Raw genomic sequence first — 23,525 nt, forward strand, 5'->3', positions numbered from 1 at the left:
GAGATAGAGAATTAGAGTGAATTAACATAAAATTGTGTTAAGTTTATGATTGTTTCATGATTCTTAATTCCGACCATTAATCTTATTAGTATTTAAACAACCTAATTCCACGAGTGATTTGAGTGTGTTTGAGATTCTTTGTGAGTGTTTCAGGAGTGACAATTCATTAAGAAATATCCTTGTAACTATTTTTGAAATTCTTATTGGTCTTGTTCAAAGTTAGCTTTAATTATGTGTCATCGTTAGTTTAAATATTATTTAGTTAGCTGAGTTGTTTTTAGTTTTACTGAAGTCCAAAAATTTTAACTTATTTTTGTTTATTAGGAGATAAATGTCAATTAGAGTGAATTTACATAAAATTGTGTTAAGTTTATGATTGTTTCATGAATCTTAATTTCGACCATTAATTAGATTTTTACGAGTGTTAATCATATTAGTATTTAAACAACTTAAATCTATGAGTGGTTTATTAGATTTTTACGAGATTCTTTGTGAGTGTATTAGTAATGATCATTCATTAAGAAATATCCTTGTGACTATTTTTTGAATTCTTATTGTTCTTGTTCAAAGTTGGTTTTCTTTTGAATGTTTTTGATATCCTAATTGAGCATTCAAATCAAGAATGACGTAGATGCGGCAAGGCAACTCATGGTTAATATATTTTTTGATCTATTTATTATTTATTGAATTTGGACCATTTTGCAATTCAAAGATGTAAGTAGTGTTTTAGTGTTGGATTTGGTGATCCTTCAATTAATATGGAGGATTTCATGGATTGGATTGAAGAAGATTAGCATTGTAAATAAGTGTCATCGTTAGTTAAAATAACAATTAGTTAGCTGAGTTGTTTTTTGTTTTAGTAAAGTCCAAAAATTCTAACTTATTTTGCTTTATTAGCAATCTAAGTTGTTGTGGTTGTGGAATGAGTGGCGTGCAAGGCGTATCCTTAAGCTTCATGTAATTCAGTTTTAATTCAGTAAAGTATTGCATAGCTTTCCATAAGTAATTGTTTCCTAAAATTTACCTAGATTGTAGGCTATAATTAAGGGAGAATACTTTCCTAATTTACTAGTGGTAAATCGTGGCTTATGGCTGCCTTGGAGAGCAAGGTTTTATTGCTTCTTCTATTATTAATAATACAAGTCTAGGCTCATTAAGAGATAGAGAATTAGAGTGAATTAACATAAAATTGTGTTAAGTTTATTATTGTTTCATGATTCTAATTAATTTCGACCATTAATTAGATTTTTAGGAGTTTTAATCTTATTAGTATTTAAACAACTTAATTCCACGAGTGATTTGAATGTGTTTGTGATTCTTTGTGAGTGTTTCAGGAGTGATCATTCATTAAGAAATACCCTTGTTACTATTTTTGAAATTCTTATTGGTCTTGTTCAAAGTTAGCTTTAATTAAGTGTCATCGTTAGTTAGAATATTAGTTAGTTAGTTGAGTTGTTTTTAGTTATACTAAAGCCCAAAAATTTCAACTGATTTTGGTTTATTAGGAGTCTAAGTTGTCGTGGTTGTATTTTACAAAAGTTACCTTAAACTTGTGGGAAGATTGGCGTGCAAGGCGTATCCTTGGAGTGTCATATGATTCAGTTGTAATTAAGTAAAGTATTATATTGCTTTCCATAAGTTATTGTTTCCTTAAATTTAGCTAGATTCTAGGCTTAAATTAAGGGAGAATACTTTCCCAATTTACTTGTGGTAAATTATGGCTTATGGATGTCTTGGAGAACAAGGTTTTCTTGCTTCTTCTACTACAAATAATACAAGTCTAGCCTCATTAAGAGATAAATGACAATTAGAGTGAATTTACATAAAACTGTGTTAAGTTTATGATTGTTTGGTGAATCTTAATTTCGACCATTAATAAAAATTTTATGAGTGTTAATGATTTTAGTATTTAAACAACTTAATTCCAGGATTGGTTTGAGTGTGTTTGAGATTATTTCTGAGTGTTTCAATAAAATCATTCATTAAGAAATATCGTTGTTACTATTTTTGAATTCTTATTGTTCTTGTTCAAAGTTGGTGTTTCTCTTGAATGTTTAAATATACTAGTTGAGCATTCAAATAAAGAATGACATAGTTGCAGCAAGGAAACTCAAGATCAATATATTTGTTCATCTTCAATATATTTGTTCATCTTATTCGTATTTAAACAACTTAATTCCAGGAGTGGTTTTAGTGTGTTTGAGATTCTTTGTGAGTCTTTCAGGAGTGATCATTCATTAAGAAATATCCTTGTTACTAGTTTTCGAATTCTTATTGTTCTTTTTCAAAGTTGGCATTTCTCTTGAATGTTTAAATATAATAGTTGAGCATTCAAATCAAGAATGACACAGATGCAGCAAGGCAACTCAAGTTCAATATATTTTTTGTTCTATATATTATTTATTGAATTTGGACCATTTTTCAATTCAAAGCTGTAAGTAGTGTTTTTGTGTTGGATTTGTTGATCCTTCAATTAATAAGGATTATTTCGTGGATTAGATTGAAGAAGATGAGCATTGTAATTAAGTTTTATCGTTAGTGAAAATCGTTGTTAGTTAGCTGAGTTGTTTTTTGTTTTACTAAAGTTCGGAAATTATAACTGATGTTGGTTTATTAGGAGTCTAAGTTGTCGTGGTTGTATTGTAGGAAAGCTACCTTAAACTTGTGAGATGAGTGGTGTTGTGCCACGATTCAGCCGCTACGCTGGAATCCCGGTGGTAGTTAGAGTCAAGGGTTGAGCAAGCTTAAATAGTGGGAGTTGTTGAAGAAATGGTGTTCCCATTGCGGAGAATCCAAGGCATCGTTGGACCGAATTGAGAAAGCAATACAAGACTAATTCAAGGTATTAGAATCTGCGGTGTAAACGGTTGAGGAGAATAAGGAGTAAAGACCAAGTATATCGGAGGTGCCAAACCGCCCATAATCTAAGGAACGGCAACGGCATTGAACAGTATATAAAGGCAGCAGACTATTCACCAAGATTACCACCTAGCATACATTACAACTACTATTATTTATTGATGTCTAAGTATGATAATGCCTCCATCATTCTCATTCAGTTGCCAACTCCACGTATGAGCCCCAAATGCTTCCATTGTAACCATTATACCAAAACTACTATATTATATGTAATAGATAGACAAGTACAAATAGCCTATAGTATTACCTTCTAATAGAATAAGTTTATTCCCTAGTTAAGAATAGTTCTACATACGACCCTATTGTACATATTATCAAAGAAGCCAGTTCAAGGCCAAAGTTCATAGTGGATTGGTAGCCTCATTGCTACCCGCGGTTTTTACCCTTTTTCTTGGGGTTTTCCGCGTCACCATTTCTTGGTGTCTTGTTCTTTTCTGCCTTTGTTTATTTTCGTAGCTAGCATCTTTTGTTGTTCGTAGCTGCATCTCCATTAGCTGTAGATCCTCAGCTAAGTTCTGCCTGATCAGAATTTGGCATAAACAGTTTGGCGCCCACCGTGGGGCTCTACAGCTTGGTTCTTCAGGAAAAGAAAGGGAGAGGCGGAGTTAGATGCCACCATGGTCAGTACATTAACTTCCAGCAAAGAAGCTTATAAAGCCTCATTCGGAAGCGAAACACTAAATAAGATAAGTGGAGTCTAACTTGTTGATTTGCTATTTTTCATACATCTCACTATCTCAGCAACAAGCTAAAACTTGGAAGTGTTGGTTTACTCTAAAAGAAAAAAATAAGCAGTATGAAGCAATAATATGAGAGTGTGAATAATGAGTAATTAGTCACATAAATTTCCTTTATTTCGGAAAGGGTATAAATGCTATAAAAACAAGTACTTCTTTTTGCTTTGTTGAAGTATAAGTGCTGAGTGAATACAACGTTTAGCTTTCTAAGTGGTAATGCCACCCCAGGGAAATTAATCATTAAAATTAGTCAAAGCATAATTGGTAATGGCTTTGTATGAAGTACTCATGTAACCATTCTGATCAATTGTTATGTAAGAAGTCCTCCAGCTAGCGTTTACTACATGTTTATATTACTAGCAACTAAAGTTCTTTATTTCCAATTTTTATGTTTTGATTACTCCTTTCTTCCATGCTAGAAGGAAAATTATCATTTGGGGGCTTATAGCAAAGTTCGAATTGTTCCGTCAAAGTATTCAATTCTGACTTAGAAGCATCGATCGCCGACAACGAAGACATGTTGTCACTTAAGCAGCTTATTTGGAAAGAGTAACGATAACACAGAAATAGTATTTGAAAAGTGGTGGTTGCAGTGGGTTTACCAGGTTCACAATGAATTGTTCACGGCAACAAATAATGACAAGTAAGCTATAAATCATTACTATTGATAGCATCGCATAATTCCAATACATGCTTAAGTATTCTTTTAATTTTCCCCCATCTAGCTATCATATCACACCTTGCAGAATGTAGAATATGTTCTTCGTATTATTCTCTGCTTATAAGGAATTGAATCTATAAATCTGCAACTTCCTGTACTTAGTTTCCTTGTAATTACCAATAGCCCCAAAGTTCATTAGTAAACTTCCTGTACTTAGTTTTCTCGTATTATTCTACACTTGCATTCATTAGTATCTCCATAAAGTTCATTCCCAAGCTTGTCTTTTAATGGTTAATGCATAAACTATTATTATCATTTCTCCATAAACTAACAAAGAGTGCAGTACAAAAATCCTTCGGCAAAGTTGAGATCAATATACTATGATGTAGCAAAGCTGGATCGAGTTATAACAGGTCTTACAAATGCGGCTATTAAGACACATGATGTCAACAGATCAAAGCAGAAACCCAGCAGCCAGCTAAAATCGCTAAGTAACTTCTAACCTGTTTCGTTGCTAAATTCATTTGCTTCACTCTATTATTATACAACGTCTCAAATACATGGCTTAACAAATCGTACATGTATAATACGTGTTTGTGCATGATGTCCTTCGTCCAATGTATATTAAATCTTTGTGGCCACTTTTCTCCAAAATTTAGAAATTGCTATGTTGTGGACTAACTGACATCACTTTTGCCAACAAAGCTAATAAGCGTAAGCTAGAAAAACACCAGGTTCGACAAGTAAACACTTTTACTTTGTTTTGTCCTAAAGTCGCCACAAGGGGGCAAGGTAGTATAATCTAATTATTGTTACTTGCTTTAAATTGTGACTTAAGCGTGATAACACAATGTCTTTTTTCCGCGAGTCTAAAAAAGTTTTTTCATAAATGTATGTAGAATATTAAAAGCACGTTAATGCCTTGGGGGCTTAACTCCAACAATAATGTAGTAATGCCACTAAAGCGATCAGAATTGATAATCTAGTCTCAGCTAGAATTCGTAATTTAATTGAGGCTAGCCCCTAGTACCACCAAGATAAAGCTAGGTGGCAAGTACGGATTAGAATGTCAAAGCTATCAGCGAGGAACTATTTTGTGTCGAACATGAGTAAAAGATAAACAAAGGTAAAAGTAGTGACGGCTGCACACGCACATTCTTTGATAGCTTTTGCTTTGTAAGCTTGTCACAGGACTTTACAAAAATCTTTAATGAATCGATCGGAGATAAATTGGATAGAAAAGCCGCACAGTATAATGAAAAGGTCATTGTTAAAGGAAAATTGTTATGGGATTTTCTACGACCGCAGCTTCTATAGTTCACGTTTATTACTCGCAGCTTCCTAACTAGGCTGTGCAGGTTTCCTTGTAACAGCGCAACTTCCTAACTAAGTTGTGCAGGTTCTTCAGTGGCGGTATAGCTTCTGATCGATGCTGCATAGCTTCCTACGTGGCAAGCTGGCTTTCGATTGAAGTGGGTCAACTTCACCAGTTCCAGATGGCTTCTTGGTTATTGTGAGTGCTAGGTCAGAAAGATTTTTCTTTCGATATTCAACGGCGACAAGTAAGATAAATTTATATTACAAATGAAGTTTAAACATGTTTTTAAATCGGTGAAAAACGTATCTCGTAGCACATATGACACACAGTTGTTTATTGTTACTCATGGTCATCATAAAGTATCTATACACCTGCATTTCTCACCGTGATCATTTTATTAAAAAGCTTCTAAGTTGTTATTGCTTATATCTAACATTAATTACAACTCCATTATGAAGATAGTTCATAGCAACTACATTAGAGTTCAAAAATGCAACTACAGCTACGCGAAAATAGCACCAAGTCAAGATGTGTGACGTATCTTATCGCAAAGGACAATCTTGTGACGACAGAGTTTCTCACAAAAAGCACCTTAGAGAAAGCAAGACCGCTCATTACATGTGTCCGTTGGTGTTAAGCATAACGAGGATCGCATGCTAGATGCTAGATTGCAGATGCAAGTAGCAGGTGTTAGATGCTAGCTAGGCTAGCTGCCAAATATGCAGAAGAAATTTGCCGAGTTAAAATACCAGGTGTCATACAACATGCACTAGATGCCAAAAGGGAATTGCCTAACTATCTTGTATTAAATGTTTAATCAGCAGGTTTCATGTTTTAGACGTGATGTGCCATCTACCAAGGTTCATATATCAAACGCCCAAAGTTGAATGTCAAATGTCAGCTGCCACGATAAGATGTCAACTGTTAACTAAAGCCATGATCCACCTATAAAGCTAAAACTTGAAAAGTACAGCGTATTCCAGTTTACCCAAGACTTATGACAGGTCGTAGATGCCAGATTACAAGTCCAGAGGTTAGCTGCATGACAGCTTGCCACAACGACCAAGCACCTATGGTAATGCACAAGTCTAAGATTTTCTAGCTATTGCTACCTTTAAGTTCCCATACGTGATTCACACGAAGCTTCATAATGATGAGCAACACGTCAAGTAAGTAACACTAGTTGGCGTTGATAGACATTATTTACTATTGTAACATATCGACCTGCAAAGGTATATACTCCCAAATTTAAAAATACATCATTTACCAAGACTTCTAAGCTTAATGTGCACATCAATGTTCACTTATGTTTATCTACTCATTCACCTAAGTTAGGACACACATGATCAAACTCTCGAAGTGTCTACTTGTACAAAGATATGCATACTTGCTTTATATTCTATGACATTATATCTTCACCAAGTTATAACAAGGTGAAATCGCTGTATGGTAACTTACAAAATGGTCTAGCGTCAGCTTACATACGTGCCCATGACGCCAGCTTACATACATGCCCCTGACGCCAGCTTACAAAATGGTCCTGTCTTTCGCCAGCTACTCAAAGGTGGTCCTAACACTAGAATACCCTAAGTTCGAACTGACAAATAACTAAAGGCCCAGGTGCCAGATAAGCGCAAGGAGGTCACAACACCTAGTCGCAAGTTAAAGGTCGAAGCGCCTAGCCAAGCTAAAGGTCGAAGCGCCTAGTCACAAGCTAAAGGTCGAAGTACCTGAGTTTAGCTATATGGTCGTAGCACCAAGGAAACGGGCCCAACCAAAGGAAAACTCGAGTACACCAAGTAAGAACATCACCAAAGCTAGCAAATATGAACGTGCATACAAAAGAGATGTTTCTTAAAATCAAAAGTCAAAAGTTCAAAGGATCCAAAGATCAAAAGCAAAGTTCAAAGAGTCAGATCAACTTAAGCAAACGAAGCAAGCTAAGGACAACGTGCAAAGACGCAATACAACATAAACGTGAATTCAATGGATGATTGGCTGAATGAAACTAACACACGAAGTCCTCTTGAGTTATAGATACAAAGTTACTTCTAAAGGACCAAAGCGTCAGGACCTAAGCATTGGTGCTAGCTAGCCAGCCAGCTAGATAGTCATCTAGCTAGCTACAATTGTATGAATTGCCTAAAGTTTCAAATGCTAATGGCTACCCGCAACCTATTGCGAGCCAACCAAGCTATGAGAAGCGCTGAAAAAGCACAAAAGCAAGGCAATGAGCTGTTGAAATACGTAGCTACCATAGTGTTGTATATCTTAAGTTTATTGTACATCCTAAGTTTTCAAAGTACTATCTCAAGTTGTCAAAGTATTATCATAAGTTTTCAAAGAATTACTCGAAATTGTTCTCAAGCTGTATGTTACATATTGAATGCTTTTGAAGCCACCTAAGCTAAGTGCAGGTTTATCAAAGAGAATCAAGGTGTCAGCCACGGAGATGACAGCTAAGCTATCTGGAGACAAAGCCATGTATAGCAACCAAGCAAGACACTAGTTTAGCTGGCAAGCAGGTATGAATAGAGCAATTGACATGATGCGAAGCTGCAGTTTATTTTCCTAATCTACGACAAGCTTCGATTAGAAAAATGGGGGCTATTGTTGTGCCACGATTCAGCCGCTACGCTGGAATCCCGGTGGTAGTTAGAGTCAAGGGTTGAGCAAGCTTAAATAGTGGGAGTTGTTGAAGAAATGGTGTTCCCATTGCGGAGAATCCAAGGCATCGTTGGACCGAATTGAGAAAGCAATACAAGACTAATTCAAGGTATTAGAATCTGCGGTGTAAACGGTTGAGGAGAATAAGGAGTAAAGACCAAGTATATCGGAGGTGCCAAACCGCCCATAATCTAAGGAACGGCAACGGCATTGAACAGTATATAAAGGCAGCAGACTATTCACCAGAAGATTACCACCTAGCATACATTACAACTACTATTATTTATTGATGTCTAAGTATGATAATGCCTCCATCATTCTCATTCAGTTGCCAACTCCACGTATGAGCCCCAAATGCTTCCATTGTAACCATTATACCAAAACTACTATATTATATGTAATAGATAGACAAGTACAAATAGCCTATAGTATTACCTTCTAATAGAATAAGTTTATTCCCTAGTTAAGAATAGTTCTACATACGACCCTATTGTACATATTATCAAAGAAGCCAGTTCAAGGCCAAAGTTCATAGTGGATTGGTAGCCTCATTGCTACCCGCGGTTTTTACCCTTTTTCTTGGGGTTTTCCGCGTCACCATTTCTTGGTGTCTTGTTCTTTTCTGCCTTTGTTTATTTTCGTAGCTAGCATCTTTTGTTGTTCGTAGCTGCATCTCCATTAGCTGTAGATCCTCAGCTAAGTTCTGCCTGATCAGAATTTGGCATAAACAAGTGGTGTGGGATGAGTATAAGTTCTGAAACCAAGGACGCCTTGATTGCGTTGCTGAAAGAGTTTGAAGATGTTTTTGCTTATACCGTGGAAGAAATGTCGGGAATAGATCCTGATGTTGCAGTGCATAAGTTTAACATTGAGCTGGGGCAGAAGCCAGTCCGACAAAAGAAAAGGCATTCGGGGCCGGCTAGAAACCAAGCAGTTGACCTTGAGGTCCATAAGCTGCTTAAATCTAAGTTCATCTGCGAAATCTATTACCCGGATTGGGTGGCCAATGTGGTCATGGTTCCCAAGCCGAATGGTACTTGGAGGATGTGTGTTGATTACACAGACTTGAACAAGGCTTGTCCTAAGGACAGCTTCCCATTACCTAAGATTGACCGGCTGGTTGACTCCAGAGCAGGGCATGCACTGCTTAGTTTCATGGACGCCTATTCAGGCTTTCACCAAATTCCTATGTGGCCGGATGATCAGGATAAGACCTCTTCCATTACTAAAAAAGGGCTATATGGCTGGCTTCGGATGCCATTCGGCATGAGGAATGCGCCGACCACATTTCAGAGGCTCATCAACACTGTCTTTCAGCCGCAGCTAGGGAAAAATATGGAGGCTTATATTGATGATATGATCGTCAAAAGGCGAGAGGAGAAGGATCACTTGGAAGATATAAGAGAAACCTTCATCACCTTGAGAAAGTACAAGTTAAAGCTCAATCCGCTGAAATGCGTGTTCGGCGTGGTAGCTGGGAAGTTTCTAGGGTTCTTGGTCGATCAACGAGGGATTGAGGCCAACCCTGACAAAATTCAAGCTATTCTGAATATGACCTCCCCGTCCAAGATCAAGGAGGTCCAGCGTTTGACGGGATGTCTGGCCGCTCTTGGACGGTTTTTATCAAAGTCAGGCGATAAGTGTCATCACTTCTTTGCGACCATAAAAAAGAATGCAAAGTTTGAATGGACAGAGGAAGCTGAGAAAGTGCTTCAGCAGGTTAAAGACCATCTTCGGCAATTACCTAGGCTAATCAGCCCGGCCAAAGGAGAAAAGTTGTATGTTTACCTGGCCGTGTCCCCATTTGCGGTGAGTGTTGTTCTCATAGCTGAGAGACATTCAGTACAAATACCCGTTTATTTTGTTAGCCACGTGCTAAAGGATGCAGAAGGCAGGTATTTGTCAATAGAGAAGTTCGGTCTAGCGCTGCTAATGGCCACCCGGAAGTTGAGACCTTATTTTCTTGCTCATAGTATTCTAGTCTACATTGACCAGCCGTTAAGGCAAGTGTTGCATAAGATGGACGCATCTGGACGAATGTTGAAGTGGGCCGTAGAGCTCAATATATTCGATCTAACGTTCGAGCCCAGAAAAGCAATTAAGGGAAAAGCTTTGGCATACTTTATGTAGAGCTTACCCGGCCTACAGTAGAGCACGTCCAAGACCCAGCAGAGGGAAGGAGGCATTGGACTCTAATGGTAGATGGATCGTCCACAGCCAATGGTTGTGGGGCTGGTATCATTTTCCAGTCGCCGGAAGGGGACAAGTTTGAATATGCCATGAAATTTCAATTCCAAGCTTCAAACAATGAAGTAGAGTACGAAGCACTCTTAGCCGGCATCAAGATGTGCAAGGCGCCTGGAGCTCTGGAAATTGAGGCAAAAATAGATTCTCTGCTAGTGGTCAGCCAAGTGAATGGAGATTTTGATCGCAAAGAGGCTTCTATGAGCAAGTACATGAGTTTAATTAAAGAAGAAATAAAGACATTGAAACGATTCATCCTAGATCAAGTACCAAGTTCTGAAAATCATCAAGCTGATGCCCTCTCCAAGCTAGCCAGTTCGGCTGAGGGGGATGTGCCTAGAACAGTGTTCTGGGAAGTCAAGGCGGCCAAGAGCATTGATGCCAAGGAAGTCCTGTTTCTTAGCCGAGAAGATTGATAGCGACCATTATTGATTATAAGAAGACATGCCGGCTGCCCCTTTTTTTTTTTTTTTTTTTTTTGATAATTTGGTTTAATTTTATTAAGGCTCATAAGGCCAAATAGCCTTTAAGCATAAACCACAATTACATACATGTATACACAACAGCTGAATTCTCAATTTTGAGAGAGCCATGGCTACTCAATACCCTCAACACCAAGCCAAAAATTCATCTGATCTTCTTAGCCCTTGCTTAGCCAATGAGTCAGCCACGCTGTTTGATCCTCTACCTTTATGGACTATGGATAATGAGAGCCATGATTTTCGAGCATTCCGTATGAAATTGAGCATAAAGCTCAGGTTCCAAGGACCTCCACTGTCTTGATTACACCATTGCACAGCGTTTGAAGAGTCTGAAACAATGGTGATAATGTGAGATTTAATTCTTTGCGATCTCATAGTGATTTGCGTTGCCCTGAGAATAGCAAAAACCTCCACCGAGTTTAATTTCAAGAGGTGGAATGGGAGATGAGAATAGGCACACAAAATTCCCACAGTCATTGCGCAGCACTCCTCCAACAGCAGATTGATTATTTATTGGGTCAAAGGAAGCATCGAACATTCCACATCAGTTGATCCGATGGAGGTGGCGACCAAATCTGCGCCGGTGGTTTGCCGATCTGCATCCGAAATTTTTCTAGCCCCATCCACTGGAGGCAATGAGGATTTTGAATGATCTCAGACGCACTATATGGAAATTTTTCCTCCCAAGCTTTTAACCACCAGCCTTTATCCTCTAGAAGCTAAGTATGTGAAGGCTAGAGACAAGTGGTTCGAGTTATGGAATGAAACTTTGTACAAGAAATCCTTCAACCGGCCTCTTCTCAAGTGCATCAGTAGGAAGGACGGATTGGAGGTTCTGAAAGAGCTGCATGAGGGTGCTTGTGCTTCCCACATTGGAGGGAAGGCGTTAGGAGAAAAAGCTCTAAGGACTGGCTACTTTTGGTCGACTTTGAAGGAGGACGCCTTGCTTTACGCAAAAAAATGTGATAGTTGTCAAAAGCATGACAACATCTATCAGAAGCCGTCCAATTACTTAACTCTCGTTCTATTTCCTATTCCCTTTGCCAAATGGGGAATGGATATACAGGATCCCTTTCCTATAGCAGCCGGCAAGAAAAAGTTTGTGGTAGTAGCCGTCGACTACTTTAGTAAATGGGTGGAGGCTGAAGCACTAAGAGGCATTACCACCAACGACGTCAAAGGGTTCATCTAGAAGAACCTCATCACAAGGTTTGGTATGCCCCAGTCCATTGTCTTTGACAACGGACCATAATTTAAACACCCAAGCTTCGTCAATGGCTGGCCGACCAAGGAACCAGGGCTCACTTTGCTGCAGTGGCTCATCCACAAGCTAATGGGCAAGTCGAAGCTTTGAATAAGATCTTGTCGGCCGGAATCAAAAAGAAGTTAGATAATGCAAGAGGATTATAGGTTGAGGAGTTACAGTTGGTTTTGTGGTCAATAAGAACGACCAAGAACCCGACTGGAGAAACTCCATTCATGCTAGTATATATGGCTTAGAGGCCGTTCTCCCCATTGAAGTTGAGGAACCAACTCTGCGAGTCATGATGTACTCAAAAGATGCCAACTGGGCTGCTCTTCGGACGACCTTGGACCTGGTTCCTGAATTCAGGGGCAATACGCTGCTGAGGATGCAACTCTACAAGCTAAGAATGGCTAGAGAATTCAACAAAAGAGTAGTTAGGCGGCCATTGAAAAAAGGAGACCTCGTCCTAAGGAAAATGGAAGTAGTAGGCCGAGCCAAGGAGCTAGGCAAGCTCACTCCAAATTGGGAAGGCCCCTACAAAATCGTCGAGGAAGTTCAGAATGGTACCTTTCGTCTGGAAGGAATGGACGGTCGTTCTATTCCTAGGACGTGGAACTCTGATACTTTGAAAAAAAATACTTTGTTTAAGATATCTTGAGAAAGTGTAATCTTTTGTTAGTGCCTCGCAATGAAAAAAGTAGAAATGTATACATGTATCTTGGCTCTCCGTCAACCAAAATTCATATAATACAACTCTACTTCTCTCTTATGACTGTCTCTCTATTTGATTTTTTGCTTTAGTTAAAAATGCATACTATCGTCCAAGCTGGCTAATAAAACAGAGCAGCAAGTAAAAACACCTTCTATTAGGAGATCGGCCAACATGTTATCATCCTTATAAGGATAAGTACATGGAATCGGCCAGCAGTTTACTTAAAGAGTTAAACATCTCCTAAACAAGGTCGGCTGGAATTAGCGCCTTATTAAAGGTATCCTGCGTTCCGTCCAAAAGTCATACTTAGAAATAACAACCTTAGTAAAGACACAAGTTATCTCACAATTTAACGAAGATGGACGGGTTACAATAACCTTCATATAACGTCCAAGTTATTAAGAAAATTATGGTCTTTCTCCTTCTTAAAACAAAGAGAGGTCACTAAGACCTCTTCGTCCAAGAAGGGGGGATATAGAGACCTAATCTATTGTAAAATAACTAAGTCTTTGTCCAATGACGAATGATAGCCAAAATTCAGGCCGAACAAGTTATTAACTTAACATTTTTTAAACTTATAAGTTTAAAAATTAGGCAACTGATAAACGTTTTGAAATATGTCTTGAAATATTCGACCAATGAGAGCCATTGGATCCGATTGGATCAGATAAAATGTGCTAGGACGAATTATTTTCGTACTTAGCATACATGATTGATCAAAAACAAGGCGTCCATTGCATAAAAGTATGAAGCTTCAAATATAGAAAAAGACAAACTCTTTCATAAATGATAGAAAGGATTACAAACTAGTCTAAAAAGTCCAGAAAAAAATTTGAGGCAAAAAAGTACAAAAAATTACAAGTACAAGTGACCTGCGGCCAAGATGGAGAATGGGAAAAGTTAGGATTCTGGAGGAGTGTTGTTCTCTTCATCCTGGGCCTCAACTTCTTCTTCTTCTTCATCTTCTGAAGACTCCTGGAAGACGGAGGGTTCCTCCCCTTTAATGTTAGCTATGTGCAGGCTCTCCTGAAATTCTAGCTGGCGAACATACCTAGGGATGTCCTCCTCTTCAGCCAGGATTTCAAAGGCCTGCACGGCCCAGGTTTTCAAAGTTTCAATCACTTCGTTCATAGCCTCCTTGGCCGCCTCTTCGGTAGCCGAAAGCTCCATCTTCAGCACATGGTTCTTCCCTCGGAGATAACGGTTCTCTTTTCAGAGTTCCGCCGCGGCCAACAAGGCCACATCCCTCTCATCCTGGAGAGCATCCTTCTCGTCCAAGAGACTGGTCAGCCGGAGGAGATAATTTTTTATTTGGGACTCCACCTCGGCTTACCGCTTTTCCCAGGCCACCTTCAACTGCTGATGCAGTAGCTCCTACTCGGCCATGGAAAGCTGGGCATGGTTGGCAACTTTGGTAACGCAGTGACGAGTTTTTTTTTCTCTTTCCTCAGCTGCCTTGCCGAGTCGTCAGTAATAAAGCTGCGAGCAAAGAGCTGTCAAAGGGAAGACGAAAAGTGTTAGGACGGTTGCAAAATTGAAAAAATATATCCAAGTATAGAATTCAAACGTCCAAGAAAAAGAAAAAATTTACCTCTGCAGCCTATTGAGACATGTAGCCAACATGTCCTGATGAGGCTCCCCTCAAACCCTTGATGTAAGGTTCAGGGAAGCATTTGAAAAGCTCCTGCTTGAGCTTCTCACGGTCGGCCAATGCCATCCTCGATAAAGCAGCCGAGGACTCATCGTCCGAAATAGTGGGAGAGCCGGCTGGAGCTTCCTCAGCAATTCCCTTTCCCTTATCTGAAAGAGGTGACTCGTCAGTCTTTCGGACGGGTATAACGATAGTCTAACGGTTGGAGGGACTCAACGGCCGCCCGCCAACGCGCAAGGTTCTAACTATGTTTGAGTAATAAAACTCACCAGAAGAACGGGAGGCTGTCCTATATGCCTCCGGCATCTGGCCTACCAGCTTGGCGACTGGCCCAGTAGAAGCCGATCCGTCTAAGGCCGCGTCCGGCTGAGCAGGCTTAGCTTCAGACCCGTCCAGTTGAGCAACTGCCTCTGGTTGCTCAGATTGAAGAAGAGGAGCCTGGTCGATGGGGCTGGCATAAGGAATCATGACCCTCTCCTCTGTAGCCGGAGACTCATCCTCAACCGGGATAGAAATCACCAACTTAGGTGCCGGCCGGGAGGGCTTCTTCTTCTTGGCCGTGAAGCCTTTGGATTTCTTGGGTGGTGGTGCCTCACCAGTTGTGGCCGGTCTTTTGTTGGAGTCCGCCTTCTCCGCCAATGCCTTGGATATTGGGGCATTTTTCTGAAAAAGTTAGAAAAAATATTAGACGAAAAGCAAAAATCAGGAGAAAAAGGAAGGCGTACAAATCAACCATGGACGTCCTGTCCTTCGAAGAAGAAAGGCGTCCAAATAATCCCTGGACGTTCTGTCCTTCGAGGAAGGAAGATGTCCAAATCAACCATGGACATCCTGTCCTTCGAAGAAAGAAGGCGTCCAAATCAACCCTGGACGTTCTGTCCTTCGAAGAAGGAAGTTGTCCGGAATTAGCTATGGACGCTCTATCCTTTAAAGAAGGAGCTCGTCCAACATAATCATGGACGCTCTGCATGCCGGAAGAATGAAACCGTCCAAAATCAGCTTAGGACGTGCTGCTCCACAAAGAGCTAGCTCGTCCAGCTATTTCTGGATGTATTGCTCTTTGAAGAGGGAGTCCGTCCATACATATGTTTGGACGATCTACCCCCTGAAGGAGGAGCTCGTCCAGCAAAAAAAAAAAAAAAAAAAAAAAAATTATGAAGTATACCAGTGTATCCGTCCTCTTTTCAACGCCGGATTTGCTGAACTGCTTCTAAAGGGAGTCTGTGAATCTGGACGAGCTCATGTCTCCTATCCAAGACTTTTTCAGTTAAACTCTGGCCGAATTTGCAAAAAAAAAGAAGGAAGAGGCTAAGTTAGACAAATGATAATTAGGACGAAAGTTCCACTTGGAAAAAATAAGTGTATTATACATCTATCCTCGACCTGCCGCAAGCCGGCAACAACCAGGAAGTTATCATCGTATAACATTTCTTTAAAAGGGATCCAATTGGACGAACCCTTAAAAGAAATGTTGTCGATGGAACACTCCGAAATTCTGAAGTATTTCATCATCTCTTCAGCCGAGTTACTCTCTTGCTCTAAGTAGGAAGCCATCCGTCCAGTGTTGGTGGTGCTTCGGCTGAAATAGCGAAGCCGTCTAGCAACCGCTTCATTAGGCGCCTGGACGAATAGGAATTCTTGGACGTCTAGCAACCGCTTCCAGGAGTGCATCTTGGACGTTTTATCCCAAGACGTCAGGAAGCCCTGACGGTTGCACACACTGAACCAACTTCCTTCAACCGTTTTAGGATTTTTGGAAACATAGTGGATTTCAGAGAAGACGGCCAAAGAGGGATCCACCCTCTTTAGCTCGCAAACGGCCAAGAAAGTCAGGATGTTTTGCCATGAGTTTGGGGCAAGCTGATTGTGCCCTATGTTGTAATAATGAAGGAGTTGGCTGATAAAAGAATGAAGAGGAAAGCGCAAGCCGACATCTAAGGCAAGCCGATAAACGGCGAAATGGCCCGAAGGGGCACTAAGTATGGTATCCTCTCGGTCAGGGAGGACAAAACGGTAACCCGGCATAGGCATGGCCGCAGAAAAGGCCTAAGGTCAGAACCTACTCGTCCTAGCCAAGTGTTATCGGCCAGGATAAACCTAGGGTCAGAAAGAGGTCCTAGCCGGCGCCTTATTTCGGATGAAGTTGTAGACGGCTCTTCTGAGTCGCTAGCCGAATTAGAAGAATCAGCCTCATTTGACTCATCTGAAGCCGTCCTTGGTTTGGACGGGCTGAGGTCTAGGGAACCTCGAACATCGGATTCCTCCTGGACGATTTCAAGAGAAGGATTTGGGTTTGCAGGACGAGCGCTCTGGATTTCTCGCTCTCCATCAGCGGGATTCCGTCCAGTTGATGCCTCCATTTCCGAGCTGGAGGCCGGCAGGTTAACTCCTCATCTAATACGAGTCGTTTGCTTGATGCGCGCCAGATTACCCTGCACAGGTAAAGACTGGGTCGTCTGACTTTGCCGTCTATGACTAAAGAAAAAGAATGCATGTCTGGCCGAAATAGGTCCAACTCTAGAAGATGCCGAGGAAGACAGGCCCTCTGTTCTAAGGTTAGTACTAACCCTTGAGCGGCCGGGATTGTTCCATGAAGAGGACAAATCCATTTTCTTAAAATATGCGTGAAAATACAAGGAAAAAAAATGATTTGAGTGTAGAGAAAGTTTAGACGAATGTCAAGGACGAATTGAAACCTCGGACGAATGGAGCAGCAGTTTGCAAGAGCTTGGACGGGAGTAATTTCTCTCTCTAGAAAAGCTCAGTAAAAATTGCAGAGTCTCTCTCTCTAGAAAATTTCTCAAAGATGTTGAAATGATTTCAGAAACGACAAAGTCACATATTTATAGAGGGGTGAAAGTGACCCCCTGATCCGGTAAAAGTAACCGTTGCTCTTGAAGGTTGACCTGTGGAGACCGGCAAAATGGCGCCTCTTTTTTGAAAAAGAGAAGGGCAGTTCCAGGTCGGTTAAAAGAGGAAATCAACCGTCTTGGTGCCTAAATGGTAACTTCCTCTTTTAAGGGGTAAATGTTGTAGCCTAAAAATCAAGGGCTACCAAGATGACACGTGGCTTCATCCTAGCCTTACATGTGGCGCAATCTTATGAAGGTAAAGTATATGGGTCAGAAGATTATGTGGGCTACAATACACTTTTATGAGGAAAAAGATGTACTAAAACCACTCTTATGGCCCAAACCTGTACTTAGGCCCAGCTAAAGCAACTTATATCCCTACATAAAGGTGAGGTGTACTGACCAATCAACACTTGCCACGTGTCACCATTTTATTGCTTAGCCAATCAAATGCTCTCAAATTAGGGTGTCATCAAGGTACAACAGTCATTTCAAACAGTATAAATAGTCCTTGAAATCAGGGGAAAGGTACGTTTTTTCAGAGCATAGTACTGTTAATCTGCCATAAAATCTCTCTCTCTCTCTACCTTCTCTCTCTAAAAGTTCCTTCATATCCCTGATATATGACTTAAGCATCGGAGGGGGAAATACCACCCAAACCTCCAGGGTGGTCCTTTTTTTTGTAGGTGGATAGTCGGAGTTTAGTATCAGGATTCGAGTCCAATCATTGTTGCACGAGTCTCCAAATTAAGAATCTGTCGTTGGGAGTTTTTATATTAATTTACTAATTTCATAAAACAATATATTTTTATATTAAAATTGTGTAACTTTATGATTGTTTCATGAATCTTAATTTCGACCATTAATCAAATTTTTGGAATGTGTTAATCTTATTTGTAATTAAACAACTTAAATCCAGGAGTGGTTTGAGTGTGTTTGAGATTCTTTGTGAGTGTTTCAGGAGTGATCATTCATTAAGAAATATCCTTGTTACGATTTTTCGAATTCTTATTGTTCTTTTTAAAAGTTGGCGTTTCTCTTGAATGTTTAAATACCCTAGTCAAGCATTCAAATCAAGAATGACACAGATGCAGCAAGGCAACTCAAGTTCAATATATTTTTTGATCTATTTATTATTTATTGAATTTGGACCGTTTTGCAATTCAAAGCTGTAAGTAGTGTTTTAGTGTTGGATTTGGTGATCCTTCAATTAAAATGGATGATTTTGTGGATTGGATTGAAAAAGATTAGCATTGTAAATAAGTGTCATCGTTAGTTAGCTGAGTTATTTCTAGTTTTACAAAAGTCCTAAAATTATAACTTATATTATCATTCTAAGTTGTCGTGGTTGTATTTTGGGAAAGTTACCTTAAACTTGTGGAATGAGTGGCGTGCAAGGCGTATCCTTGAGTTTCATGTGATTCAATTGTAATTAATTAAAGTATTGCATAACTTTCCATAAGTTATTGTTTCCTTAAATTTAGCTAGATTCTAGGCTTAAATTAAGGGAGAATACTTTCCTAATTTACTAGTGGTAAATTGTGGCTTATGCATATTTTGGAGAGCAAGGTTTTCTTTCTTCTTTTACTATAAATAATACAAGTCTAGCCTCATTTAGAGATAAATAACAATTAGAGTGATTTTACATAAAATTGTGTTAAGTTTATGATTGTTTAAGGAATCATAATTTCGACAATTAATCAGATTTTTATGAGTGTTAATCTTATTAGTATTTAAACAACTTAATTCTAGGAGTGGTTTGAGTTTGTTTGAGATTCTTTGTGAGTGTTTCAATAATGATCATTCATTAAGAAATATAATTGTTATATTTTTCAAATTCTTATTGTTCTTGTTCAAAGTTGGCGTTTCTCTTGAATGTTTAAATATCCTAGTTGAGCATTCAAATAAAAAATGACACAGATGCAGCAAGGAAACTCAAGATCAATGTATTTTTTAATCTATTTATTTATTGAATTTGGACCATTTTGCAATTCAAAGCTGTAAGTAGTGTTTTAGTTTCGGATTTGTTGATCCTTCAATTAATAAGGATGATTTTGTGGACTAGATTGACGAAGATTAGCATTGTAATTAAGTGTCATCGTTAGTTAAAAATCTTTCTTAGTTAGCTGAGTTATTTTTAGTTTTACTAAAGTCCGAAAATTATAACTGATTTTGGTTTATTGGGAGTCTAAGTTGTCGTGGTTGGATTGTAAGAAAGTTACCTTAAACTTGTGAGATGAGTGGTGTGGGATGAGTGGTTGATTAATGGTCGAAATTAAGATTCATGAAATAATATGTTTTTATGTTAAAATTGTGTTAACTTTAGGATTGTTTTATGAATCTTAATTTCGACCATTAATCAGATTTTTGGGAGTGCTAATCTTATTCGTATTCAAACAACTTAATTCTGTGAGTGGTTTGAGTGTGTTTGATATTCTTTGTGAGTGTTTCAGGAGTGATCATTCATTAAGAAATATCTTTGTTACTATTTTTCGAATTCTTATTGTTCTTTTTAAAAGTTGGCATTTCTCTTGAATGTTTAAATATCCTAGTTGAGCATTCAAATAAAAAATGACACAGATGCAACAAGGAAACTCAAGATCAATGTATTTTTTAATCTATATATTTATTGAATTTGGACCATTTTGCAATTCAAAGCTGTAAGTAGTGTTTTAGTTTCGGATTTGTTGATCCTTCAATTAATAAGGATGATTTTGTGGACTAGATTGAAGAAGATTAGCATAGTAATTAAGCGTCATCGTTAGTTAAAAATCTTTCTTAGTTAGCTGAGTTATTTTTAGTTTTACTAGAGTCCGAAAATTATAACTGATTTTGGTTTATTAGGAGTCTAAGTTGTCGTGGTTGGATTGTAAGAAAGTTACCTTAAACTTGTGAGATGAGTGGTGTGGGATGAGTGGTTGATTAATGGTCGAAATTAAGATTCATGAAATAATATGTTTTTATGTTAAAATTGTGTTAACTTTAGGATTGTTTCATGAATCTTAATTTCGACCATTAATCAGATTTTTGGGAGTGCTAATCTTATTCGTATTCAAACAACTTAATTCTATGAGTGGTTTGAGTGTGTTTGATATTCTTTGTGAGTGTTTCAGGAGTGATCATTCATTAAGAAATATCCTTGTTACTATTTTTCGAATTCTTATTGTTCTTTTTAAAAGTTGGCATGTCTCTTGAATGTTTAAATATCCTAGTTGAGCATTCAAATCAAGAATGACACAAATGCAGCAAAGCAACTCAAGTTCAATATATTTTTTGATCTATTTATTATCTATTGAATTTGGACCATTTTGCAATTCAAAGCAACAAGTAGTGTTTTAGTGTTGGATCTCGTGATCCTTCAATTAATATGGATGATTTCGTGGATTGGAATGAAGAAGATTAGCATTGTAAATAAGTGTCATCGTTAGTTAAAATAATAGTTAGTTAGCTGAGTTGTTTTTAGTTTTACTAATGTCCAAATATTATAACTTATTTTGGTTTATTAGCAATCTAAGTTGTCATGGGTGTATTTCAGGAAAGTTACCTTAAAATTGTGGAATGAGTGACGTGCATGGCTTATCCTTGAGTTTCATGTGATTCGGTTGTAATTAAGTAAATTATTGCATAGCTTTCCTAATTTACTAGTGGTAAATCGTGGCTTATGGTTGTCTTGGAGAGCAAGTTTTTCTTGCTTCCTCTACTATAAGTAATACAAGTCTAGGCTCATTAAGAGATAGAGAATTAGAGTGAATTAACATAAAATTGTGTTAAGTTTATGATTGTTTCATGATTCTTAAGTTCGACCATTATTCAGATTTTTACGAGTGTTAATCTTATTAGTATTTAAACAACTTAATTGCACGAGTGATTTGAGTGTGTTTGAGATTCCTTGTGAGTGTTTTAGGAGCGATCATTCAATAAAAATTCAAGGTATAAGAGCTTGCTAGTTTCTCCCGCGCTTTTTCTCTCTCCTAATTTTCTCTTGGTTTTCATGTAAACCGTCGCCATGGCAAGAAAATATGAAGGTGATGGAAGAGTGCGAGGCCTAGAGGTCCAAATTCGGATTCTCAAGCGCTAAAAACTAGATCGATGGATGAAATCTTGGGAGTGGAAGCAATAAGTTTCGAATTTTAGGGAGAAATTTTGACTCCAAAGACTTCTCTGATGCAATTGAAAAAGCAATCAGAAATTCGACATACTTTTAATGACTGGCTTGAATCGATTCATCGATCAAAGGAGAAGCATAAGGATCCAGAATCTCGAGGTACGATTCCTATTTTTCAGCAATTTGAAGAGGTGGCATCTGATTTGAATGATCAACGATCAGCGAATGTGAATTTGACTATGGATAAGAATGACTCTGTTTTAATCGAACAATTGAATGAAAATGCGAATCCCATATTGAATGAAAGTGAGAATTTGGTGAAAATTGATGTTACTGATATCCAGGATGAAATTGATTTATGGAATTCTTCAATTGTTTGCTATGTACTTGATGTGAATCCACCTATTCAAGTGATGGATGGCTTTTTTAGGAGAATATGGAAATCTTTTAATATTGATAAAGTAGCTATGATCAAAAAAGGAATGTTCATAATGAGGTTTCAAGCTATGGATTTTAGAGATAAGGTGCTAGGAGGTACATATTTTTTTGATTATAAACCTGTCATAACGAAGCCTTGATGTCAGGATATGGATTTTGAGAAGGAAGAACTTCGATTCATTCCAATATGGGTGCAGATTAGAATAGGTGTGAAATATTGGGGTGAAAAATCTCTTTTCAAAATCTTAACTCAAATAAGCCAACCTTTGTAGTGTGATGAGTCTACACTTAAGAGAGATAAAGTGCAATATGCTAGGGTTTTAGCTCGTGTAAAGCTTGATTAAGAATGTCCTGTGCTATATGAATGGAAGCCAAATCAATGCAAGAATTTCTTGAAGTTTGGCCATGATACTCAGGAGTGTAGGATTAAAAAGAAGCAGCAACAGTGGGTGAAAAAACCTTCACAACAGATTATTGTGAAACCAGCTGGGGTGGTACCTAATATTATGCAGCCTGAGAAGCTAGATCAGAAAGCTTTTCATGTAGATGATGAAGGATTTCAGATGGCTCTTAAGCCAATTAAGCTGAAATCTCCCATCATTGCCAGTACTAGTACTGATAATGCTTTTGACATCTTATTGAATGTAGCAGAAGGGGAGTCTCAGGAGAAAGGAGAGTCCTCAACAGTGAAAGAATTGGTGTTTGGTGAGCATGTTGTGCCACTTGAAAATGTTGGCGGAAGAGGGAACTCTTTCATCAGCAATGGATAGAATCTTATTTTGGAATGTCCGGGGCCTAATAGTCCTAAGAAGCATTTAGATGTTAGAAATTTCATTCAACATCATGCTGTAGGGCTTGTGGGGCTCTTGGAGACAAAGGTGAAGGCATATAATCTAGGGAGTTTTTACCATACTGTTTTTAGAGGTTGGTGTTTTAGCTCAAACTCAGCTTTCCATGATGGTGGGAGGATCCTTCTAGCTTGGAAACCATGAGTATTCTCTGTTAACATCCTATAAGGGATCTAGTCAAGCTATCCATTGTCAGGTTAAGCCTGTAAGTGGATTACCTTCCTTTTATTGTACATTCATTTATGGATTCAATGAGAATACTAGAAGAATTAAGGGAGTTGTGGCAATTTTTGAAGACCCATGGATAATTGGAGGGGATATGAATTGTGTGATGAACGTGGATGAAAGAATTGGAGCTTTAGTAAGAAGGCATGAATTAGAAGACATCAACCAGTGTTTACATGAGTGTTATATGGTGGATGTAAAATCTATTGCGAATTTGTTCACTTGGAACAACAAGCAACAAGGAGAGGCTCGAGTCTTTTCTAAAATTGATAGAGTAATGGCAAATCCAGGTTGGCAGATTGAATATGGTAATGTTCAAGTGGGATTTCTGAATGAAGGTTCTTTTGATCATACTTCAGCCTTGTTGACAGTGTATCCTAGAGTTAATTCAGGAAGAAAACCTTTTCGATATTTCACTAT

The sequence above is a fragment of the Beta vulgaris genome, chromosome 5 (genome assembly GCF_026745355.1).
Source record: "Beta vulgaris subsp. vulgaris cultivar EL10 chromosome 5, EL10.2, whole genome shotgun sequence".
NCBI lineage: Eukaryota > Viridiplantae > Streptophyta > Magnoliopsida > Caryophyllales > Amaranthaceae > Beta > Beta vulgaris.